At 43.4% G+C, this 7,017-nt stretch overlaps 1 long non-coding RNA gene across 1 annotated transcript; it reads left to right on the top strand.

Annotated features, from left to right (window-relative positions):
- The first annotated feature begins 3,973 nt into the window (after positions 1–3,973).
- On the top strand, positions 3,974–5,711 carry LOC139026869 (uncharacterized). The gene is made up of 2 exons (XR_011478812.1): positions 3,974–5,452; positions 5,489–5,711. It is a non-coding gene; the product is annotated as an uncharacterized lncRNA (long non-coding RNA).
- The last annotated feature ends 1,306 nt before the right edge of the window (positions 5,712–7,017 follow it).

Here is a 7,017-nt window from a genome sequence, read left to right as displayed (position 1 = left end):
TACCAGATCAACCTACTTTGCTTGTTGCCCATATAAAACTGTACAACTGTTTAAACGCTCTCTTTTCCTGACGACCCCATACGGATCAGACAGAGGAGCCGTGCTGCACGCTTTGCCTAATATTTTTACACTTGAATAAACCTGCCTTATTATACAATTATCCACCTCGTCCTTATGTCTCCACTTGTTCTCCTGTCTCCAGTAAACGTTTTATTAACAGACTTGGTAGCAGAGGATGGTTATACACCTTTGATTTCGGTCCATAGAAAATTGATCAGACAGGAGACGCGTGGGAGAAAGATTCCAGAAGGAGAGGTGACCTTTTTGAAGGAAAGAATCGCGATTCAACTCCCCAGGAACTGATCAAAAGAGCTCGAAACTAAAAGGTGAGCAGATGCCTGTTTAATCAAATTCTGTATATTGTATATAGCCAATATCTAAATTCAATGATCAGAAGTACTGTGGTGAGTGTGAATTGTTGCTAAATTTATGTGGAATTGTTTAGAATCTAAGGCATTGTGTAAAGATATTTGCGAAGTATAAAATCAAGTCGAATTATTAATCTGGAACTAGTTGAATTCTTCTTCAACTAGGAGTATCGGGGATAAATCTAAGCTTGAGGCTGTTCAAGTCGAATTAGTAATCTGGAACTAGTTGAATTATTCTTCAACTAGAGATATCGGGGATAATCTAAGCTTGAGGCTGTTCAAGTCGAATTAGTAATCTGGAACTAGTTGAATTATTCTTCAACTAGGAGTATCGGGGATAAATCTAAGCTTGACGCTGTTCAAGTCGAATTAGTAATCTGGGACTAGTGGAAATGGCACCCCACTAGGAGCATCGGTGATAAACCTAAGCTGATATAGGAGTAATGGTATTAAACTTGAAACTCAAAGTGTTGAAATGTAATGTAGCCTGTTCAAGTCGTATTAGTAATCTGAGGCTAGTGGAAATGGCACTCCACTAGAAGCATCGGTGATAAATCTAAGCTTGGCACATTGGGATTCAAGTCGCATTAGTAATCTGGGACTAGTCTAAATATTCTTCAACTAGGAGCATCGGTGATAAATCTAAGCTTGAAATAGGAGTAATGGTATTTAAACCTGAAACTCTCCAAATTAATGTGAGTGATTGAACGTTCCACGAGACCGATTGCTAATAATTAGCCATATGCTAAATTGAGGCTGTGTTGGAAGTGACCGCCGGGTCAGAGAAGCAGCTATTTTCTGCTGATAAATTGACCTGATTTTTCCCTCTCCTGCTGTTGATAAATCCTTAAGGGTTAGAATTAATTTGACAATTATTTTAGAAGCGCTTGATTTACTAGTATATTGTTCCCAAAGGAAACTTCTGAAATATTTTGCCAAAGTATTTAATTAATTGAATAAGCGAAGAGAAATAATATTTTTATTATAAGTACCTAAAACTGTCATTCCAATTATATCAGGAGCGCGTGAATATATTCGTATATTGTTTCAAAAAGATATAGCTGAAATATTGTTGGAAAACGAAAATAATTCATCGAATACACGGCAATAAAATTCTTTGTCCACGCGGGTCGGACACGAGACGGGGGGGTTAGAAAAAATAAATAAATAAATACATCGCTGGTTTCGATCAGTGACGGGCTAAAGTATACAAAGATAATAATAGACCTAGACATAGAACAAAGCATAGGGAAAAAGCGGAGGCAGAACTAAAAATAGGCATGTGGGCGATTGAAGAAATGAGGAGAGCACTCCCTTACAGGAAACCTGATAATATGGGGGTGGTCACTGGAGCACCAACTGACACCAAAGAGGGCAGGCCCAACAATAATGACGCCCCACCTACCACCACAGCAGCCCCATCGGCCCCAACCCATCTCAGGGGCACTGTGGGGTTAATGGCACTTCCCCAGGCTCAGTTCAATTCCCATGTGCATCACCACATCACCCAATACAATAAGGATAAGGGAGGGGCTGAAACACAAATCCAGTCCCTACAGGTACAACTTTTGAAACTACAATTGAAAGAGGCCCAGAAAGGAGAYAAACCCAAGAAACAGATGGTGGTGAAGATCAACCAGACATCTCACAAATCATTGAAAAAACGGTTTCAACAAATGATACAGCAACAAAACCCCCCATGTCAACCCACAGGGACCTAACCTACCATCACAACTCCTGGATCAGCCATTACCCATGGACATCCCACCATACTATCAACCACAACAACAAGACTATCCTTCAACATGGGACAACAACCCGATACCCATCACCTGGGGACAGGTCAAAGCACGACCAATGAACTGCTACAATTGTAAACAAACTGGACATATGGACCGTCAGTGCCCATACCCATTGACACCGACCCAACATTCTATGCATTACACCCATACAAGACCACAAGCTGAGATTCACTGTACATTGAATGTGACTGACAATGACGTGAACACATACCATTGATGACTGGGATGAGAACATGATGCACCTAACGCCATCCATCAGGTGTTGCACCATTGTGTGGTGGACAAGAGGGGGTGGCAGCACCAGTCATCCTACCCCTCATTTGAATCCTGGTACTTACTAGGGGGAGGAGTCAGCTCCCCATGTTACACTAGCGGTGGGGAAATGGTTTTGAAGCAAGGAGCCTGGGCCCTATGATCAGACGAGCAATCCAAACTTCAGTGGGAACCCACCCAAACACCGGGAAATACACAAGGCCACCACTGAAAACATGTGGAGGTTCATGACTGTTGACACTGAAGAACACTGTCTTCCAGAACGACTGACCCTGCCAAGACACCATGGTAAGCCATACACTGACCACCCGTCACCAAGCATTGATCTCCACCATAGATGAAAGGTTATGGACTCATACCCCTTTTGATGTGGGCCAATTACAAGGTGACACCGGTCACCATCACCTCTACTGAACCCAGATCAAATACCTATCTACCGAACTCATACAATACCGTTTGAAACCCGAACAGATCATGGGGATCGAACCGACCATTGATGGGTTACTGAGAGCACAGGTTATCTATCGACCTGTATCTCCATGGAACACGCCGATCCTAACCAGTGCTGAAAGCTGGAGGAGAAACATACCGGATGGTTCAAGACTTCCGAGCAGTAAATGACGTTACTGCACCTATAGACCTACCTGTCCCTGACCTCACATCACTCTGAGCAATCTGTCTCCAAACACCAACTTTACGGTGGTGGATCTGGCTAATGCTTTCTTCAGCATCCCACTTGATGAAGACTCTCAGCCACTTTTTTGCGTTCACGTATGAACATCAACAGTAAACTTATTTTGTTCTTCCACAGGGTTATAGGTGTTTCACTCGGAATATTCAATCATATCCTTAAGACACACCTGGCAGAGTTGAAAATCCCAGAAGGTGTGATACTGATCCAATATGTAGATGACCTTTTGCTGGGGGCTCCCACGTCTGATCTCTGCCTACAGATGACAAACATTACTGGACTTTCTGGCCGTCAAAAGGATACAAAGTCAAAATGAGCAAGTCCAGACCTGTCGCAGAACTGTCCTTTCCTTGGCAGATAAATCTCGGGAGAAGGAGCAGGACTCTCCAAAACCACAGAGACCTCTATACTTCAATCATCCACGCCCCATCACGGTGTCGGGAATGTTGTCTTTCCTTGGCTTGACAGGGTACAGCCGAACACACATCCCAGACTAACACTGCCAGAACTGAGCCACTGAGAGAAATAGTGCGAGAGGCGGGACCAAGGATCCTACACTCGTCATTGACATGGACCACTGAGGCATCAAAGGCTTTGCACTCTTGAAAACAGATTCTCTAGTGGCAGCAGCATTGACACACCTGACTAAAAAAACAAGTTCCATCTGGATGTTTCTGAAAAGGAAGGATTACAATCATCCATCCTTTTCAGAAACAAGAGGGGGAGAGAAGGAGTGTTGAGTGTATCACTCCTCCAAATGGACCACATCGAAGAGGACAAACCACATGCTCCAGGTATGTAGCTGCAGTGGCAAAAGCTATTGGAAAAACAGCCCACTTGTAAATGTGCCATCCATTGGAAATCACACCCACCATGGGGTTGCAGCATATCTGATGAGCAAAGAATTCACGTTCAGCGCTGAAAGAAAAACGAAAATCAGAATAAATGCACACAATCACACATCACATTTGTCAACACTGACAAAAAACATGGCAGACGCACTCAATGCTGAAGAAGGTCTGCCCCACTCCTGTGCAGAAAGAGCTGCACAGAACTGAAACTGAGACCTGACCTGGGGAACGAACCACTCACCAACCCGGACCTATGGTTATACACAGATGGATGCTGCTATAGAGGAGAGGAAGGGAACATGCAGCATACGCAGTGTTAAAGCAGCTTCCGAAGGGATCACACGTGACCTTGGAATCTGCCATCATCCCACAACCTGCATCGGCCCAACTGGCAGAAATCATAGGGTTAACACAAGCTTTGGAAAAGGCTGAAGGAAAGACTGTAAACATCTACACCGACTCAGCGTATGCTCATGGAGCAGTCCATACTGATGGACCACAATGGGTTAGCAGGACATCAGCATAGATTACACAGATATGGGGCAAGACAATGTGACAAATGGAAAAGGTACCTGTTAGTTATGGTAGACAGGTTCTCTAAATAGGTTGAGGCAATACCAACAGCAGGGGAGGATGCAAAATCGGTCATTAAGTGGCTGCAAACCGAACTCATACTAAGGTATGGAGTTCCAAGGCAAATCCGATCCGACAAACGGGTCCCATTTCAGAAACCAACACCTGAGACAGGTGGAGGAAAGATTGGGTGTGTATTGTTTAATGACAAACGCTCCATGTACCAATAGGGTCGGATGTGTAAATGTCAACTGAATGATGGGGTTAGTGTACAGGCCACAATCTCATAAGTCTCGTGGAACGCGCCAATCAAATGTATGTGCWGGTTTGAAGTTGATTTGGGTTGAAGTCCTGCCCCTGGCGTTGCTGGCCATGATAGCCTCTCCAGGTGCAGGCACCCACCTCTCTCCTCATGAGACAATGGCTGGAGGAGTCATGCTGGGTTCACCAAGGGAGGGAGGTCATATGCCCGCCCTTGATGTACAACAAATTGTAATGTRTGATAATTGACGGAACTTTCTGCAGCTCTCTTCACACAGATTCACAAGGTCCAACGGGGAAGCTGACGGGAGATCTGGCACCACTGAAGGAAAAATTGGTGACTGGGTGGGGTTAATGTCCACAAGAGAAAGTGGCTAGAACCCAGGTGGACTGGACTGTACGAAGTGAGGGAGGTTACTTCACACTCAGTCCAGGTCAAAGGTAAATCAGGCGCACCTTGGCACCACCTCACACATTGCACTCCAGCCCCAATCCCTTCTAGAACACTGACAGAAGTCAGAGCTGATTTAAACAGCTTAAATTCGATTCCAAATGAAGACATTCCTGACTCAGGTGATGCGGAATCAAACTCCGCCTCCCCTGATAAAGAAACCTCGCCCAGTTAGAGGGACATTTCTCCCTCCCTGGGCAAGACTAGGGATAGCTGGCCCCTTATTTGTGATATTCCTACTGATATTTGGGGTGTCCCTGGGCACTTTCACATGGTTAATAGAATAACTATAACCGGATCCCCATGGATGTATGTCACGGACACCCTAGTCTAACTAGGTAATAACAGATTAAAAAATAAATCAAAATTTGTAAAAAACAACAGTTAAAATAAGAAACTAATATGGCTCAAATTGAGAAGGTTGAAGGAGAGTGGGTGGAGAGCTGTGCAGTGAATGGACAGAAGATGGCAGTATTGCAGCACTCAACGGTCTCCCAGCCGACGGGGAGCCTGGTTGAYTGCTGGTGACATAATTTTGTTTTTTGCAGTAAATGTTTAGGATAGGGGTTTCCGTGTTCCCAGAGACAAGATATCTTAAAAGAATACACTCATATTGAAATAGGAGTTTTACTTTTTGAGTTTTATTTAGGTAAGGGACTTTGAGAAGATAAAGGGTTCTTTTGGTATGTCTYGATATGGTATGGAACACGAATGTAGGTGTGACCTTTTGACCTATCTTTCTGTTTTCGTTGCATTTTCCGGTGACTTGATCACTCACGGGGAAATGTAGTGAGAATAATGAATTTGTGTCATTTGGGATACTAGTTTTGAGGTAAATTGATAATATTGCAAAGGAACTCATATTTTGTTATTGACTATTATAAAAAAAAAGGCAGACAGAGGGGTCTACCCCGCACTGTTGAGACCTTGAAGGTTTGAGAGCAGAGTGGAGAGGGGGGAACCAGGACATGAGCAAGGTAGGCTGTGAAATAAGTTGGTGAGAAGAAGGATACGGTTTAAATCAATAAATATATATATATCTAAGAAACTATATAAGCAGCCACAGATTACCTTTTTAAAGTAGATAAGTCACTTGGACAGAGAATTTGGAAAAAGGATAGATTATGAATGGACGCCCAAGGGAGAATTGGACATGCGGCGGATTGAAAGGGGCGTTCCTCACTGATTAAGTCAGACATAAGGATAATTTTACACTAATTTTACCTAAGTCATTGGTGTTAGGTTTTAGGCAAGGTTGTTACCTGGCAGAGCCAGAACAAAGGGCGGGGATGGGTAAGTGTGGTCTAGGATAGGAATGTGGCCTATTGGATGATAAAAACTAATAAAAAAAATTTAAAAATCTAGTAAACAAGCAGATATAGAAATAGTAAGAGTATTGTTAATTACCATTGAAAAGGTTGTTTGTTTAACCAAACCTGTATGTCCAAAGATTTTATGCATTGCATTGTGAATTAAGGTGAGAAGGTGATTCACTCAACCTTGGGGGACATATTCACACTGGAGGGTGAGACACACTGGACACTGCGAATGATCACAGATGTTTAAGGAGAAGAAAACCGTACTAATAGAGTTCGGGGATTTCAACTCCTTTTAATTGAAGAGGAATTCCCTGCCCCGACCTTTCCTCACTGTGTTACGTTTCTTATAAGTGAATAGTGTGCTTATC

The sequence above is a fragment of the Salvelinus sp. IW2-2015 genome, unplaced genomic scaffold (genome assembly GCF_002910315.2).
Source record: "Salvelinus sp. IW2-2015 unplaced genomic scaffold, ASM291031v2 Un_scaffold6153, whole genome shotgun sequence".
Classification (NCBI taxonomy): domain Eukaryota; kingdom Metazoa; phylum Chordata; class Actinopteri; order Salmoniformes; family Salmonidae; genus Salvelinus; species Salvelinus sp. IW2-2015.
This window is presented reverse-complemented; position numbering and strand designations above follow the sequence as displayed.